The sequence below is a fragment of the Acomys minous genome, assembly GCF_964271855.1.
Source record: "Acomys minous genome assembly, chromosome: 6".
Lineage (NCBI taxonomy): Eukaryota > Metazoa > Chordata > Mammalia > Rodentia > Muridae > Acomys > Acomys minous.
Window position 1 is genome coordinate 22562069 of NC_140487.1, and position 19885 is coordinate 22581953.

The following is a 19885-nucleotide window of genomic DNA, read 5'->3' on the forward strand; positions in this document are numbered from 1 at the left end:
CTCTCTCTCTCTCTCACACACACACACACACACACACACACAATTAAAAATAAAATGTAAAAACTAACAGTTGCAGAGAGCTCTACTTGAGTGAGCTGAAACTTTATATATATTCATATTCATATTCATTTAGCAGGTGTTTCATTTCATTGGTGATGGATAGCTTTCAAATTCCAAGGTCTGGAATGTTGTTTGAAGTTATTCTGGCTACTAGATATTTGGAGGTGAGTTTCTGGGATTTAATTCCTTATACTAAAAAGATGCAAGGAAGGGTACAAACTGCCATGAGTAAGCAATAAATCAGACATGTGGCCAGAGGAGAGGTCCTGATAAAGGAGACACTAGCATAGAATTTTGAAGGATAAATCAAAACAGCCATTTGGAGGATGTTGGGTGAAAATAAGACTATCTTGGAGGGAGACTAGCAAGCACCCAGAACTGGTTGAGAAATGCAGTGAGTACAAATTAAAGAATGGAAAAAAGAAGGCAAGAGGGATAGGATCTAAAATATAGAGGAGAAAAATCTACCTTCACAAGAGGCAAGAAGGGACAATGGAGCAGGCTCACTCAGGGCTAAGAATGGGGTAAGATTGCTTTGAATTTTGTTCCTTCCTCCTTTGCGTTATTAAAGAGGTGGGAGAGGGAACTGTGGTGTGTGTGTGTGTGTGTGTGTGTGTGTGTGTGTGTGTGTGTGTGTGTGTGCATGTATTTGGGGAATCCAATGGAGAGTAAGGAGCAACATATTTACTTACACAAAAGCTTTTTACAAATCCCAAGATGAGGTGAGGTAAGTCTACCTCTGTGGTTGCTTGACATCCTGCCTAGGCAATGCCTTCATACACACACATACACACACACACACACACACACGCACACGCACACACACACGCACATACACACACATCAATTATTTATTCATATATAAATAAAATTAAGATATGTATCTGTGTGTGTGTGTGTGCGTGTGTGTGTGTGTGTGTGTGTGTGTGTGTGTGTGTTCAAGACTTCATGCTTCTTGTCATCAATAAGCCTGTATCCTATCTGCCAGGGTTCTTATTACTGCTGAATCTGGAAGTGCTCACATAGTCCACAAACGCATTCCTATTTTTGGAAGCCACATGTGCCGCTGACTCTGTTCCTAACAATTACTTCCTTCCTCTACGCTCTACCCTCTCCATCACTTAAAGTGGCCACCTTTTCTGAAGTGTCTCCTGGATGTAGTTTTATCCATAAGTTCTACACAAAGCCACCAAGACCAGGCTGTAGCACTTACACAGTGAGATATGTGAGATATCCCAAGGCATGACATCATGGGGGAGGTTATAAAGAAAAGATGAGAAAGGACTGTCCTGCAGCCATTACTGTCTTCATGGCACTTGCATGCAAAGTCCTCCATGCAGCTTCTTAGGCTTGTTTTTAAAAAGAAGAATTTGAAGACAGATTCAGAATAGAACTCCTGGACAATTTATTGGGGGAGAGAGAGAGAGAGAGAGAGAGAGAGAGAGAGAGAGAGAGAGAGAGAGAGGGAAGGGAGAGGAGGGAAAGTTAACACTCTTTTACGTTGTCATAGTGTTTTATCACAACAATAGAAACTAATACAAACATTATGATTTTCTTGTATAAGTTTAGGCATAGACAGTGTAAAGTAAAAGATTCCTCATATAATCTCTGGTATAAAATTTCACAAACTGATAGGAAACTTTTTACTTGATTCTCTTAGATGTCATCTACTTTCAGTTATTATTTCTTTCTTTTCTCTCTCTCTCTCTCTCTCTCTCTCTTTTTATTAATTTATTCTTGTTACATCTCAATGGTTATCCCATCCCTTGTATCCTCTCATTCTTCCCGCCCTCCCATTTTCCCCTTACTCCCCTCCCCTATGACTGTGACTGACAGGGACCTCCTCCCTCTGTATATGCTTATAGGGTATCAAGTCTAATTTTGGAAAGTTAACACCTTAAATGGAGTACAAGAAAAAGATACAGCCTGGAGGATAAGGGAGACACTCCAGTTAAGTCACAGAACTCACTGCCCAGGGACTTTGCTCCTTGTATCTTTACTGAAGAAGACAGATTTGCCCTCCTTCCAGACTGACCTAGGCTTTGGGCACAAAACTGCACTCTGCCCTTTCAGGAAAACCAATGAGGAAATGTTTAACCTCAATATTGCTTATTTTAGCCTCTCAGTAGTTGCTCTAGGTAATTTAAAATTCCTAACATGCCTAACATGCCTAAGAGAGAATATTAGCCGTGTTTGCCACTTTCATTTCTAGCTTGTTACCTTGGAGTTAGTTCAAACTTCTGATGGCTTTGAGCCTGCCGTTAGTTGATCGTTATCATGTGATCAGTAGACAGCAGCAACTATGGCTCTTCATCACTTTTTATAAGGCCAGAGCTGGCTTCTTTTTAATTTAGCCATAATAAAAGGCAGGGCTTGGAAGTAGGTTGAAATCAGTGTGAAGACTTTTCATTATTATGTTTGAAATTTTCTCCCTGTTAAAAAAAAAATTTAGTACTAACTGTGATGAAATCTGTTACCAGCTCAACACTGTGGAGGCAAGGCCCAGGGCACACCTGGAAAGTGCTGTCTAGAATAAGCTGGTTTTGGGGACTGTCTGTGAGAGATTCCTCAATTTCCTGGGCAGGAAGTAAGTATGAAAGGGGCAAGGCAAGCTGAGAACTTACGCACATACATCAGCTCATTGCTGTCTGCTCTCAAGGGCATGATGCTACGTGACCTGCGCTCTCAGACTTCTATGACTGTGACTTCCCTGTCATGGTGTACGATAACCTGGGATTGGAACCAAATAAACTCTTTCTACCTGAAGTGGCCTTTTCCAGAGTATTTTATCACAGCAACAGGAAAAGTAACCAAGACACCCATCTAGCATGGATGCACTGACCACTGACCACGGCATTTGTCTCAGGATAAGCTAACTTGCTGATATCCGTGTGACTCACTTGGTGCCAGGGAAGCAGATGGCTACAGCTGGTCTGTTTATTCCTTTTCTTCCTGCCAGCATCCCCTGTCAATCAGAGGCCTTAGGGATCCTGCAGGGGGTTTCAGAAAGGGCTAGCCTCTTCTCAGCTCCCATTTCAACAACTATAGTCTAATCATTGCTTACATTTCCCAAGTGAGAGAAGGCCCAAGCCACCCTGAAAGGAAAAGAATTTCATTCTCCTTCAATAAAAATTACAAGGAATAATTATATTTTTTCCTTAAAAGAAATAAGCAGAAATATCGCTCCACTTCAACTAGAATGAGGTTTTATTATATTTTTATTATGTTGCTCTATTTTCTTTATTCTTCTCTCATATATGACATCCTGACCACAGTTTCCTCTTCCCCCTCCCCTTCCAGTCCCTCCCCCACCTCCTCCTCCCCTCCAGATCCACTCCTCCTCCATTTTCCTTCAGGAAAAGGCAGGCCACCCAGGGACATCAACCGAACATGGCATATCAAGTTCCAATAAGACTAGGCACCTTCCCTCATGTTACAGCTGAACTGAGGGACCCAGTGGGAGGAAAACGGTACCAAAAGCCAACAGAACAGTCAGAAGCAGGGCCCCCTCCCACTGGGAGTGGTTCCACAAGAAGATAAAGCTGCACAACCAGGACATATGCACAGAGGGTCCAGGTCAGACCCATGAAGGCTCCTGGATCACCAGTTCAGTCTCTGGGAGCCCCTATTAGCTCAGCTAACTGTTTCTGTGGGGTTTCCTGTGGTGTCCTTGACCCCTCTGGCTACTACAATCCTCCCTCCCCCTCTTCCACAGGATGCCCCAAGCTCTGCTTAATGTTTAGCTGTAGGTCTCTGCATCTCCTCCTATCAGTTGCTGGGTGAAGCCACTCTGGTGACAGTTATGCTAGGTTCCAGTCTATGAGTACAGCAGGATATCATTAGAAATCAATGTATTGCGTTTTTTTTTTTTTTTTCTGGCCCTATTTGGCTTTATCCTAGCTCTCTGGGCTATCCAGCCTCTAGTTCCTGGCCCTCCAGGCAGTGTCAGGGACTGGCTCCCTCTTGGGGCATGGGTCTCAAGTGGAAGCAGTCGTTGGTTGGCCATCGTCACAGTTCTATGCAACCTTTACTGAAGTACAACTTGCAGTCAGGATGCACTGTAGGTTGATGGTTTTGTGGCTGGGTTGTTGTCACTATCCCTCCACCGGAAGCCTTGCCTGGTTACAGAAGATGGCCAGTTCAGACTCCATATCCCCCATTACTGGGAGTCTTCGCTAGGGCCACCCTCATAGATTCCTGGGAGTTTCTATTGTGCTAGGCCTTGCCCTGAAATGCCCTGCAGTTACAGCTGTCTTTCCCAGTACTCTCTCTCCCCATCCCCCACCTACCTCACCCCTCCTTCCCTCACCATTACCTGCCCCCAGTCTGCTGGAGAGATCTGTTCTATTTCCCCTTCCCAGGAAGATTCATGCTTCCTACCTTGAACCATCCTTGTTTACTTTGGGTCTGTGGATTGTAGCATGGTTATCCCTTACTTTACTGCTAATATCCACACATAAGTGAGTATGTCCTATGGTCCTCCTCTTCCCTGGGGGGCGCTGTTGGCCACCAGCCCCCAAAGGCAAGAGGAGCAGAAGACAAGACGCAGGGCTTGGAAGGCCATAAGCATGATGGAGATCGAACACTCCAGGAACCACTTCAGGAAGGAGTCTAACTTTGATCAGGGAGAACAAAGGCTATACATCCCTTGGGGAGTGGGTGGGGGATTCCAGGATAGGCATTCGTAATTGGTTGGAACCAGGCAATTTAAGGATGCTTGTTTTGCCTTTGGCAGCATGCTCCTACCATATGAGTGGAAACACAGTGCCTAATTATCCTATAGGCACAGAGAGGGGAGAACTAGCAGGGAGCTGTGTCAGGGCCATATTTTAACTGTAGTTAGGGCCATCCATGTCTAAAGACACTCTTGGAGTGGAGTCAGGCAGAGAGCCGGAGGCCCTGCTTGGGAGGAGTCCTGTACCTAATGCCAAGCTCAGAGTGGCTATCTGGACCAGGAGGACTACAACCTCAAACACCAGGGTTCTTCCAACATCGCTTCCTGTTTTATTTTTTAATGGAGAAGTGTCATCATGAACTTTAAGACATCTATCGTCTATTTCAAAGGGGTCTAGGGCCTGGAGCCATGGCCTGACTGGTAGTGATTCTAACAATGGTGTTGATCTGTCACCATAGGAACTGTATAAAGCAAGGGGAAAACATCAAAATAAAACATAATACAATTAGAGGGCTAATTAGGGGTAGGTGGTTATCTGGACTGGGAGGATTGCAACCTCAAACAACTGTGTCCCATGTCTGTCTTTCTGGGTCTGGGTTACCTCACCCAGGATGAGTTTTTTTATAGTTCCATCCATTTGCCTGAAAATTTCATGATGTTATTTTTTTAACAGCTGAGTAATGGCCATTAGGAACAAAGCTGCTATGAACATAGTTGAACAAGTGTCCCTGTGGTATAGTGAGGCATGTTTTGGGTATATGCTCAGGGGTGGTATAGCCGGGTCTTGAGATAGCACTATTCCCACTTTTCAAAGAGATCACCATATTGATTTCCAAAGTAGCTATACAAGTTTGTACTCCTACGAACAATGGCACAATATTCCCCTTGCTACACATCCTTGCCATCATGAGATGATACTTGTTTTATTGACCTTAGCCATTCTGATAGGTGTAAAATAGAATCTCAAAATAATTTTGATTTGCATTTCCCTAATAAGGATGTTGAACATTTCTTTAAGCCTTGGTTTGGGAATTCTTTGGTTAGCTCTGTGCCCCATTTCTAATTGGATTGTTTATTTTGTTGATGTCTAGTTTCTTGAGTTCTTTATATATTTTGGAAATTAGTCCTCTGTTAGATGTGAAGTTGGTAAAAAATCTTTTTTCATTCTGGAGGTCACCTTTTTGTCCTATTGACAGTGTCCTTTTCCTTACAAAAAAGATTTTCAGTTTCAAGAGGTCCCATTTATTAATTGTTGATCATATTGGTGTTCCTTTCAGGAAGTTGTCTCCTATGTCAATGAGCTCAAGGCTTTCCCTCACTTTCTTTTCAAATAGATTTAGTGTATCTGGTTTTATGTTGAGGTCTTTGATCCACTTAGATTTGTGTTGTGCAGGGTGATAAATATGGATCTATTTTCATTCCTCTACATGTAGACATCCAGTTAGACCAGCATCATTTGTTGAAGATGTTTTCATTTTTCCATTGTCTTGTTTTGGTTTCTTTGTCAAAAATCAAGTGACTGTGAGTGTGTGGGTTTATTTTTGGGATTTCAACTCAATTCCACTGATGAACCTGCCTGTTTCTAGGCCAATACCATACAGTTTTTATTCTAAAGCTTTGTGTACAGCTTGAGACTAGGGATGGTGATATCCCTGAAATTTCTTTCATTGTATAGGATTGTTTTAGCTATCCTGGGTTTTTTGTTTTTCAATACTAAGTTGTGTATTTTTCTATCAAAGTCTATAAAGAATTGTGTCAGAGTTGTGGTGCAGATTGCATTGAATCTGTAGACTGGATTTGTTAAGATGGCCATTTTTAATATCTTAATTGTACCAATCCATGTGTGTGGGAGATCTTTCCATCTTCTAATATCTTCTTCAATGACTTGAAGATTTTATTATGCAAGTCTTTCACTTGCTTGGTTAGATTTACACCATGATATTTTATATTATTTCTGGCTACTGCAAAGGGTGTCCCCCCCTTATTTCTTCTTCTTCTTCTTCTTCTTCTTCTTCTTCTTCTTCTTCTTCTTCTGCAAATGTAGCTATATTTTGACTTCTTTCTTTCCAACTTGTATCCCCTTGACCTCTGTCAGTTGTATTATTACTCCAGCTAGAACTTCAAGTACTATACTGAATATATACAGAGAGTGAATAGCATTGTCTTATTCCTGATTTTAGTGGAATTGTTCTGAGTTTCTCTCCAATTAATTTGATGTTGGCTATAGGCTTGCTATAAATTGCTTTTATTGTGCTTACATATGTTCCCATATCCATGATCTCTCCAAGACATTTATCATGAAAAGGTGTTTTATTTTGTGAAAAAAAATTTTCAGCATCTAATGAGTTGGTCATACTTTTTTTTCCTTCAGTTGTTTATATGGTGGATTACATTACCTAATTTTTATATATTGAACCATCCCTACATCCCTGGGATGGACACTACTTAATTATAGTGGATGATGTTTTTTATGTGTTCTTAGATTCTGCTTTTTGAATATTTTTGCATCAGTCTTCATGAGAGAAATTGATCTGTAATTATCTTTCTTTGTTGACTCTTTGTGTGGTTTAGATATCAGAGTGACTCTGCCCTCGTAGAATTAATTTGATATTGTACCTTCTGTTTCTTTCACAGTCAATCAAATTCTGCAGTAAAACCATCTAGCCCTGGGCTTTTTTTTTCTCCTTTGAGAGACTGTTAATGGCTTCTTCTATTTTCTTATGAGTTATAGTTCTGTTTAAATTGTTTATGTGATCTTAATTTAACTTTGATAAATGGTATGTATCAAAAAGTCTATTGCTTTTAGATTTCCAATTTTGTGGAGTACTAGCTTTTCAAGTATGACCTAGTGATTCTTCCTCAGTGTCTGTCATTGTGTCCCCCTTTTTATTTCTGATTTTGTTAATTTGGATATTCTCCTTTGTCTTTTAGTTAGTTTTGATGAGGGCTTGTCTATCTTCTTGATTTTCTCAAAAAACTAACTCTTTGTTTTATTGATTTGTACTGTTCTCTTTGTTTCTCTTTTGTTGATTTTAGACCTCTGTTTGATCATTTCCCGCCATCTGTTTCTCCTGGGAGTGTTTGCTGCTTTTTGTTCTATAGCTTTCAGGTGTGCTGTTAAATTTGTAGTGTAAGACTCTGATCGGGAGAGTCTATACTGGGAAGTAACAAACGAGAGAAACAGAGGCCGAGTCGACACAAAAGCAAGAGGCTTTAATGTTCCAGCGCACTGGGGTTCACCTGCACACAGGAGTCAGGACACCCCAACAGGAGAATTTTAGGGTTTTTATATTCTTAGGCAGGGCAGATTTTGGTCATAGTTCCTGGAGGGGTAGGGTAGGTGAAGCTGTGGAAACTTTCAATCCTGGAGGGTAGGGACAGGGGAGGCTGTGGAAACGTCACAGCTCCTTAGGCAGGTTGGGTGGAGACTGAGTCTCCAGGGAACTTGTTTTATCTCAGCTAATCACTGAGGTGGAGTTTCTGGAAACTGCTAGCAGGTCTAGTTTATGGCAGTGCATGGTCATTCCTGGAAAACAGGTTCTTACAGAACATTCACAGATCACGGCATTAATTGCAGAATATGGATTAAATATAGAAGATGGCATTGATTTTGCCCCTACATTGCCCCTTCTGACAAGTTAATTGAAGACCCAATCATGGGTCTTCTTGAAACTTATTCCTCTGAGTCAGCCTGTTGTAGGGCCAGGTACTGCGCCCTCATGATTATCTTTGCTTGATATAAGGGAGGCTACAAAGCATTACTAGTTTAAACAGAATTAAGAGTCTATTTTTTTTATACACATTTGTTCCTCATGCCAGAGAGTTGCCCTTGTCTTAGCATTTTAGCCTATAAAGTGGGAAAAGGGGCAGGGTCACTCTTTTCTTCTGTAGTTTCTTCCTTCTGACATTAGGGGTGCTGTTATCAGAATCTAGAAAGGCTGAAAAGCTAGTCAAAGGCTAATGGGGCACTTATCAAAGGCACCTGTTTAGTTGATCCAGTTGAAGAGACAGGGAGTAGTCATATCTGCAGGACTGGTTTACATCAGCCTCCAGCAGGTCCAGATCTCAGCAGCTCTGGGTGGAGTCTGTTAGCCAGGTCAAAATCTGCTGAGACAAATACAGACTAGAGACAGAAGTTAAAATTGTGACTATAAGACAGCTGAAGTAGGCTTATTCATTTGAAACCCAGTAAAAGCATGAGCATTTTTTCCCAGTCCAGAAGACTTGATATACAGATTGGACAGACTTGGGGTTTTTTTAGCATGATGAGAAGCCCCTTAAGTCTAAACTCAAAATACAACCAAAGGGAAATTAAAATTTTGAGCTTGGGACTGATTAATAAGCAGCCAGTACTCTACCAGCTTATTACAACCATTGATCTCATTTTAAATCTGTAACTTGTACTTATGTACCTTAAAACTTTTTAAGATCTTTTAATTTTTATAACTTGTACTTATTAACATCTAAACATTTTAGACCCTTAAATATTAAACATTTTTTTAAGACTCTCAAACACTTGTATTTATTAACTTGAAATACTTTCTATGGGCAACCTTAAAACACCTTTTTGGAACAGTTTTTTTTAGCTCTTTTAAAATTTTTATCTTGTATGTATCAACCTTTAAATGCTTTTTTAAATCCTCAAATACTTTAGAGTTGTCTAACTTAAACTTTTATATTTTATGATTCACAACTTTTTTAATCTAGTTATTTACTAAGAGACACAGGCAGTTGAGTTACACTAAAAACTGTTTACATTTAACATGAAGCCTGTGAGCAAGGCAAGCCTATTTGTCTTTTTAAATAACAGACCTAGTACCTAGTATTAACTAGCTAATGAATTGACCAGTGTAGTAACAGTAGATCTAATTGTCCTCTGTCAAGCTACCATTAGCTTAGTCATCAATGTAATCAGAGAACTGAGAAGGATAAACGGTAACCTAGACAATATTATGTACCAATCAAAATGACGGAGGTGAGTGGCTATATCCTGGTACCTAGACATTTGTTTCTGTTTTCTCTTGTGGTGACATGGCACTATGGGCAGAGACAGTCTGGCCATCAGGCACAGAGGCACAGAAGATGAGAGGCTGTTTCTGTGGAAGGAGAACACAGAAGAGATTGACCTCACCTTGTATTCAGCAACGGGAGACAATGCCTCTCTGGGAGTGTTCAGTTTATCCACAGTTAGGCTGATCCATGCAGCAGTTTTGCTCAGTGGCTAGAAACCACAATCCAGAACTGAGTCATCTGCATGCCAAATCTTCTCAGAGACCATGGGAGTTACTACGAGGATGTAGGATTCTTTGTCATAATTAATTTAGATATATTTAATGCCATATTCAACAGATCTCTGGTAAGCTTGAGGACCAGCATATCTGTGCTCAATCCTTGTCTGTCTTTAGCTATCTGCTCTAAACTACATCTTACAAACATAAAACAGAACGTTATACTCTATAATATTCAGATAACTGCTAGAGGACCACATCTGTCTAATTTTAGTATATCTGAATTGCTTGGTTTTAGCTACATATTGGCTTATTATTTTAGAAAATACCTGTGATTAACTGAACTAGTACCTAATAAAACCATAGGGTTTTTTTGTGGGGGGGAGAGTGTTGTGATTTTTTTTTTGTTTGGTTGGGTTTTTTTTTTTTTTTACTTTAAACGCTTTGCAATAGTAGCTTTTTCAGAGGAATGGAACTGCACATAGCACTTTAAGAATTACATAGGCACAATATCTTAAAGGAGTTGATACATAGAATATTGTAACTAAAATACAACCTTAATTTTGTATCAATACAAAGATTTGAACAACTAAAAACCCTCTACTTCACCTAGGGAATGAGGCATCATTCTCTGGGAATTGTCTCATTAACTATTAGGCAACTGATTTACTGATATAGCTGACCATAAACTGCATCAATTATTAGTACAACTTTAAATATATATATATATATATATATATATATATATATATATATATATATTTAACTAAAATCAAAGTAAAAATTTTACTCATAGATACAGTTCATTGATGGACTGGCAATCTTGCTGATTCTGCTGTATTTTATCATTAAGTCTGAACAGCAAAAGCTACCTTAAAGGACACAGGTTGCTCTTAGTGCTGAGCAAGGCAACCAAATGTGGTTGGCAGCCTTTAATAGAGAAGCTTGAGTCTCCCACAACCAAACTGGCTGTCCACCATGTGACTGCCCTTAGCCAAGATAGTGGAGCGGCTATGGCCCCAATTTTTTTAATCACTGAATCAACATATGGCGGCCAGCCATGTGGCGTTAGAGTCCCTGGTGGACAATTTAAAACAGAGCCATATTCAGAAAAATAAAGCCAAACATATTTTTAAAGCAGTGATTTCTACCTCTTTGAGAATAATAACTATGAATTTAGAAGACAAAAGCCTAATTTTAACAGTGTAAACAACTGAATATCTCTAAAATTAATATTTTTTAACTTAAAAGTATCTTTTAAAATTACCCATTTGTAAAGTCTGCAATATAGTAGTCTGTTAACCTGAATTAATCATTATAACAAGCAGAGAGATCATTAGGACAAAGTGGCTCTAAAATTGTTACAGTATCCATGTGGCTACATAAGGATGGTAGTATCACATGGCAGACTCTAGACCACGTGATCCACATGGTTGTTATTTAAAAACATCTGTGTTACACACACACACACACACACACACACACACACACACACACATATGTTCTAAACAAGCATTTGAACTTAAATTTTAAACATCATACCCAATAAGCAAATTATAACTCTTTAGATAAGAGTTCATAGTATAATCTTAAGCTATATGGCCTGGAGATGTAGCTTTAATACCTTATTGTTTTAAATCTTATAAGTCTAGTTTTAAATACATGAAGACCTTAATCTAAAAGTACCTTTAGAGACCTGTTGGTTATGCCACTTGTTGCATAGAATGGCTCCAACTTTACCTTATAAGTTAACCTTTCTAACAGATATTAAAGACTTTTTGTTAACCATCTTTAATAACCAGTAATTTATAAGTAAGGTGTACAGAACATAATACATTTATATATTTAAAATCAAACATATAGTGGCCACATACATTAATACATTTTAAGATGGGCAGACAAAACTTTCTCTAGATGTAACTTCAACGGGGAAATACCTTGTCGCCTATAAAACTCAATGGGTACAGGCAAGACTGGGACTTTCTAGCGGTGTCCTGGATCACACGGCCAGTGGTGGCGAATCTGTGTGTAAGTATGGCCGAAACCACGGGGTCCTGGACCAAATGTCCACTGTACCATACTTGGGGGCGGGGACAGGCTTTTGAACAAACTGCAAGCTGGAAAAAGCTTTCAGCAAGGCCAAGCAGCAGCCACCCCACAAAACCCTGCAGTTCCCGGTGTTTGTTCAGCACAAGCGGTGGCCGATCTTAGCAATCCTGTTTCCCCTCTCTCCTAATGCTGCTGCCTAAAGACTCAGGTGTTTCAAACCAGCAAAGGTCCGATAGCCTCAGGGGTCCCCAAAGGGCCTTTCATGCTTAGGACAGGCCTCTCTACCAAGGACTCAGCAGCATCCGAGTATCCAAGTGGGAGGTGGGAGGCACTAGACTCAAGCTGCCATGCTTGAGACCTGGCCCGTTTCTAGAACTGAGACGGTTACAAGCAAACAGAAACACAAACCGGCTAGACACAGAAAAGTACCAGTAGGGCAAGAGAAAAGAACCAAAATTACACCAAACTCAACGCAGCTTATCCCGTAACCAGGCTCTGCCTGAATCAGAAAACCAGACCCGGTCTGGACTTTCTACAAAGGATTTTTAGTCACAAAAGCCACGCAAAGAAACAAAGCACAAACCGACAAAAATCAGACTTCCTGATGCACGCAGGTAGTGAGACATTGGCATCTATCATACTGCGGGAGCGACACACTTTGTCTCCCAAACATGAGGTTGTCTGTCTCGTCCTTTTGTCCATCCGTCTCAACCCAAAAATACCGTCAGTCCAAACACAGAAAAACACACACGAAACAACTCGCCACCGCCACTGGCAAGGGAGTCAGAAAACCAGACCTAGTCTGGAATTCTTACAAAGGATTCAGTCCAAGACCACGAAGAAAAACAGACACAGAACAAATCGCCAGTGCCACTGCCAAAGAGTAACAGGGACTGCCACTGCCACTGGCGGGGAGTCCAGAAAATGAAGACGAGGTGGCCGCCGGGACTCGAACCTAGGATCAGGCGACCACTTAAAGAGACAAAGACAAGGAAAATACCAGACCAGTGGGTGGAGGCCCAAAATCTGTCTGGACACAAGGCGCCCACTTACCAGGAGGAGGCCTCATGGCCTGCAACTCCCAGCGACGATCCAGGAGCATCCCCCAGGACCCTGCAGCCTCTCTCTGCTGCCAGGGTGGGGACTCTAAGTCTGGCAGGGACTCTTACCCCGACTTCAAGCAGAGGGGCTTTAACCCTCCTAGACGTTTGCGAACAACCGAAAAGTAAGACAGACAAGACAGCCGCCGACCAGCACTGAGAAGACACGACAGAACAAAGACAAACCAGGGAACCTGACAATGCTCGAGCATTCCTCCGAACCAGAGCTTCAGAGACTCTCAAACAGAGCTTCAATTCCTGGCCAAGGCACCAGATGTAAGACTCTGATCCGGAGAGCCTGTACCGGGAAGCAACAAATGAGAGAGACGGAGACTGGGTGGATACAAAAGCAAGAGGTTTTAATGTTCCAGCGCACTGGGGTCCCCTGCACACAGGACTCAGGAGACCCCGAACAGAAAATGCACAACGTTTTTATACTCTAGCAAAGGTCGACTTCAGTAACACTACTATAATTGGTCTATAAAGTGATTGGCTAAGGCATATTGGGTGAGAATAAGGGTGTTCAGGTTCCTGGTAGGGTGGGGTAGGTGAAGCTGTGAAACTTTACGGTTCCTTAGGCAGGTTGGGTGGAGACTGAGTCTCCACGGAAGTTGTTTTAACTCACTCCAGTGGAGTTTCTGCAAACTGCTGGCAGGTCTAGTTTATGGCAATGCATGGTCATCCCCAGAATCCAGGAAGAAGTGAAGTCACCTGGAGAACAGGTTCTTCCAGAACATTTACAGACCAGGGCATTAGTTGCAGAATATAGATTAAATATAGAATGTGGCATTAATTTTGCCCCTACATTAGTAGGCACACAGACCTTCAAGCAAACACACACAGGCATCTTGACTAATACACTCATCTCCAATTTCAGGGAGACTGTTCTGGTTTGCTTTCTATCGCTGCGATAAAACACCAAGACCAAAAGCAACTTAAAGGTCTCATCACAGTCCATCCCCAACAGAAGCCAAGGCAGGAACTCAAACAGCATAGGAACCTGATGGCAAGAACCGGAGTAGAAAGTGCAGAGGAATGCTGTCTGTAGCTTGCTCCCCATGCCCAGCTTGTTTGCATTCTCATACAACCCAGAGTCACCTGCCCAGGAGTGACCCTGGCTCGGTAGTTTGGGCCCTCTCAGATCAATTGTTAATTAAAAGAAAGAAAGAAAGAAAGAAAGAAAGAAAGAAAGAAAGAAAGAAAGAAGAAAAAATGCCCCCACAAGCTTACCTACAGGCCAATCTGAGGCATTTTCTCAACTGAAGGTCTTTCTTCTCAGATGACTGAGTTTGTGTTAAGCTACCAATTCTAAATAGCACAAGAATATATATATATATATATATATATATATATACACACACACACTCACAAATTTGGCATTCTGCCAAGAATGGTTAGATAACAGATTACATCACTGCTAACTCCAGGTTTCCCACCTGTCTCATGTTAGCCATCATTATGTGCAATTCACAGACTGTACATTTCAATAACAGCACTCCCTATGTTTGCACAAAACACATGGCGAGCTAAACAAAGAAATGATATCAAGAAAAATAAATTTATAGTAAGCTTAGAAATACCAGTGACATTAGATACATTAAGACAGGATGAGCTTAAGGAAGTTTTGCCTACACCTGTATCTCAATGCGTTGTAACTATGTTTTCCTGTATCGGCTTCATAATTTCAGGTCTTTTATTAAAGTCGTCTAATTTTGAGTTGATTTTTTGTGTGTGTGCAGGGTACAAAGTATGCTACTAGTTTCGTTCTTCCAAATATGCATATCCAGTTCTCTAAGAAGTATTTGTTGAAGAGTCTTTTTTGTTCGATGTGTAGTTTTAACATCTTGAGCGACAATGGCATGGCTGTGGCTGTATTTCTGTGTCTTTCACTGTGTCCCACTGTCTGCAAGTCTATTTGTGTGCTGGTATGATGCCATTTTTTCTATAAGGGATGCTTTGATTGCTTAAAAAAGGACACATTGCCCAAATTCGCCAGGACAGGGAAGTCTTTGATCATATTTACAATTTGACAATTATTGTGGTTTTGTTTGTTTTCATCTTGTGCATTGTCTTTATTAATCTTTTTTAAAACAAACATCTTAATATGAGATTTTCTAGGGCATAGTAGTGCTCTGTGGCAGTGACATCCCCAATGCGATTGTTATCAGTAATTCATCTCCCAAGTAAGCATCATGCATGATAGAATTGCTATTATATTTGAAGGGCTTCCTAAGCTCTGGAAACAGGACTTAATTCTTAAGGAGATATGAAGACCAAGGTCAGCTAATAGCCCCCATTTGTTTAACCCTAAATGGGTTCTGTTTGTCTTTATCTTAAAATGTTTTATATCTGCTCACTTACTTTAGTAAAAATAAAACCCTTAATAAGGCAGTGAAGAAAAAAATGCTATTGTAGCTCTTATTTGAGTCAAAATTAAAATCTACGTGGCATCTTCTATGCATCAGACTGTCTCAGTCCCCAGATTGCATTTATTCTTCCAACTCCAAGACAATGCCTATTACAACTTCCAATTAATGAATGAAAACACTACAGGTCAACATAATACAACTTGCAAACATAATTTCTTAAAAGAGCAATCAAAAAATGTTTCAATGTAGAATCACCAATATCTATGATAGAAAAATTACGTGATAGATACACCTATCTACCTATGTGATAGAATTTTGAATTTTACTGAGTTTATACTTTAACTTTTTACAATTGCATACAGATACACAATATATTTTGATCACATTTGTCCCTCTTTACTCTCTCTCATTCTCCTCCCACTCCTGATAAACCTCTTCTTTGCCTCAACTAATCCAATTTGCCCTGAATTTAACTGGAGTTGCATGCATGACCATGGCTAGGGAGTTATGGGCTATTTACCAGTGGCTAGATCACTGAGGAAAATGATTCCTTCTACCCTGAGCATCTATTAACTGCCAAACGCTCCTCAAGGAAAGGAGAGGCCTCATGAGCCACTCCCCACCCATGACAGAATGTTGACGAGCCCATTCTAATGGTCTTATGCAGGAAAATACAGATTTGCTTGTGGTTACAGTAGCTATGTCACATCCTCAAGACAGCACATCATAGCACTCCCTTCTAGCCTTCAGTGCTTTCATTTTCCCCACCTACCTCTTATGCAATAGTCTCTGGGCCCTAAAGTGTGAGACAGATGTTTGACTTTGACTGAGCACTCAACAATCACTTACTCTCAACACTTTGACCAGTTATGAAGCTCTGCATTATCTGATGTCACCTCAAAGAAAAATCACTTTCTGACCGATGCTTAGACCAGTGCTAGTCTATGAGTACAAACAAATATTTAGAGAGTTGTTTGACATGTTTATTTAGCAGAACCACAATTGTGACCCCCTGGACATAGGCTTTAGACAAGGTTTAGAGTATCAGATGTAAGTTTCCTCCTATGAAGTAGGACACAAATTTAGTCAGAACATGGTTAACAGTCATGGCACTATTGCACCAGTGGACATAGCTTGCTTGGCATGGCAGCACACAGGTTTAATAGCTAAATAAGACCATTGATTACTTTTCTTCCCCAGCAGCCTGCATGGCACTTTTAAAGAGTACCAAACATCCCTAACTCTCAGTGAAAGACAAAATAAAACTACTTTCAGATTCTACCTTACCCCAGTCAGAACGGCTATTACCAAGAGACGCTGGCAAGGAGCTGGAGGATGAGGAACCTTTATTGATGGAGTGTAATCTGGTACAGAGGCTTCTCAAAGGGTAAAAACAGAGCTACCACCTGATCCAGCTATTCCACTCCTGGTGGTTAATACCAAAGGTCTTTATATCTTACACCTGGCTAAGAAGCAAGAAAACATACCATGCAGGGAGATGGGATGCTTTAAAGTGTAAGAGGGAGGCTGGTAAACTAGACGTTACATGGAAGTAGACAGAACAAAAATACAGGAGTAGAAAGATTTAAGTTGACAGTTGGGTGAAGGATGGGGCTGAGGAGATAGGGGGGATGGGGAAAAGAAGTTTATTCAAAACCAGGGATTATGAAGAAGCCATATTACTTTATAAACTAACTAAAATAATACAACTGGGGAGGGAGGGTTGAGTGGAGATACCCTGCAAGGGTAAATAATGTTGGTCTCAGAAGCCATAGGAAAATTCCAGTGTGAGGTATGGGGCATTTCAGCCCAGTCGGAGAGGTCCCAGAGCCCCAAACAATACAGGCACTTGCTCTTGGATGTCCATGGGAATTAGATAGTAAGACCATATTGCTGAAAACAGCACACATTTGGTTGCAAGACATAGGAAAATCCTACTGGAGCTGATCTGGAGACTATCCTTGTGTGCCAGTGCAGGGTGTGCACTATCTTTTCTCAGAAACAAATGTTTTTTCATTAATAAGACCCTTTAAATTCTTCAAGTGATACTTTTAGACAATTGAAGATGTCAAAACCATCATTTAATATCTTTCAATCTCTCTCTCTCTATGCGATTATTTATATATATGTGTGTATATATATATATATATATATACATATAAAACTTTCTTGTAGCATTGTTCTGTGAGTGGCTTACTTACTATAAAGATTTATAAACACTAATGTCAGAAGCAAAGTGATGCAATGAAGTATTTGCATTGCTGTAAAAATGTTAGTTTCACTTGAAATCAACATACATTAAGTGCTATATCTGCCTGTGCCTTCTCAAAACTTGCGTTTAAGCTTGATCCCTAGGATATTATGTTAATTGTATGTTGTGGTGATTAATAGTATATGTGATTCTGAGGGCATATAACCCTCATGATATCCTCAGGGGCTTCCTTAGAAGAGGAAGAGAGACCCAAATGAGCAAGTTTGCCCTACCTCAGCCTCTGCTGCTCTGTCTACATCGGGGCGGGGCGCTGCAGGATCCCAGGCAGCTAGTATGCTCTCTCCAGGTATAACTTCTTCTCCAGGGACTTCCTAGCCTCCAAACCCCATAAGGAATACATTTCTTTCCTTTGTGAATCACCTGGTCTGTGGCATTCAGTTATGGCAACAGAACATGTGATAATACCAATACTAAATATAGTAAATTAAAAACCTGTGTTCCCGGGGTGTCCGTTAAACAGACTCATCCATTGTTTGTCTGTAGCTGAGACACCAGGGCTCTCAGCCAGTCCTCAAAAACCTTAATTTTAACTGTTTGCAATTTACCCAAAGAAACCAGAAGGTGGCATAGTTGGTACTAGGGAAAAGCAAAAGAGAACAAAACATTTCAGGAAGTCTCTTCCCATATCAGAGAATCGAAACTGAGATGAAAACAGCTTGCACTTCCTTACACCCTGCCAGCATCAGACACACCCTGGTGTTTCTCAGTCAGTTTGACTTGGTATCCAGGTAGCAGTGTAAGCTAGCTACACGTTCATCAAGACTAAATGAATTTGTTTTTCTCTGACATCTTAGGAGGAAGAGAATACAGACACCAGACGTTTTCTTCACCAAAATGGACAGTTTTTCCTTTTTTATTTTATTTTTTTGTTTTTTTACATAGAAGTAACTGGAAAGTTTGGGTAAGTACAAAATTTTTCCTTTCCTATTGTTGTTGTTATTAATGGTGTCTATATTCAATGGGCAGAAATATACTTTATGGTTTAAAAGTTAATAATTTCCTGAGCCTAGAATTTCTGGACTATGTGGTACAGTGGAAGGTGCTGTGGATAAAACATTCCTTTAAAGATGTAGTTGAATATTAAGGACACCTCTATTAACACCTCTAAAGAAAGGCAGCATCTTCCGAAAGGAAAAAAATTAACAGTTTAGTGTTTACATTAATGAAAAACACAATCCTCCAATCACTCTAAGGAGCAAGCAGTTTAGAAAATGAAACCCTTAATACCTTCTTGGGTATTAATGTCAAATCCGTGTGAGGGAGACAGAAACGCAGTGCTTCCTAGAGCTTCTGCTAAGGAGCTTTGGGATCATGATAGTTTTATGTAAGAATCAGAGGCTTAGGGATGATTTTCCCCCAAAGTAACCGATAATGTTGTTGAGCAGGAAGGGAAGCAATGCTGCAGAATAAAGACCTTCTTTCAGAAAAATTGACAAACTGTACAATGTGTGTGTGAGTGAGTGTGTGTGTGTGTGTGTGTGTGTGTGTGTGTGTGTAGTCAAGTAAATTCTATTCCTTCTTTATACTGTGTAAGCTCAGAAGCAACTCTGGGGGACACTTTAAAACACACACAGACATGTACACACACACACACACACACACACACACACACACACACACACACATCACACATCACACTTATTTTTTATTCTAACCACCCTTCCTCCTGTTCTTTTTTCCCAAGGGTATATATATGGGGTGTGTGTGTGTGTTGGTGTGTGTGTGTGTGTGTTATCCTGCAGCACCTTTTAGGGTATCTGCAAGCCTTTTATAAACACAAGGCAGCCCAAAGAACCCATTAAGACAATGCCATCCAGAAGGTGTTTCATCCCTTAGAGAACAGTCCCTGAAAGTGGCCTCTTCTGTGGCTTTAAATGAGTGACTAAAGGAAGAGCTGTCAAGGCTCAACAGACGCTTTAGACAGTGGCTCTCAATCTGTGGGTCGTGACAACTTTGGGGGTCAAATGACCCTTCACAGTGGCTGCCTAAGACCCTTGGAAAACACAGATCTTCACATTATAATTCATAACATGCACAGAGATACAGTCATGAAGTAGCAACGAAAACAACTTTATGACTGGGCGTCATCACAACATGCGGAACTGATTTAAAGGGTCACAGCATTGGATTGG

At 40.6% G+C, this 19885-nt stretch overlaps 1 protein-coding gene across 2 annotated transcripts in view; it reads left to right on the forward strand.

Annotated features, from left to right (window-relative positions):
* The first annotated feature begins 18387 nt into the window (after positions 1 to 18387).
* Positions 18388 to 19885, forward strand: part of SAMD9 (sterile alpha motif domain containing 9) — a 15841-nt gene continuing 14343 nt past the window's right edge. For both annotated transcript variants that reach the window (XM_084785187.1, XM_084785188.1), the window contains exon 1: positions 18388 to 18654. The gene's annotated coding sequence lies outside the window, so the exon portion shown is untranslated. The remainder of the gene's footprint in view (positions 18655 to 19885) is intronic.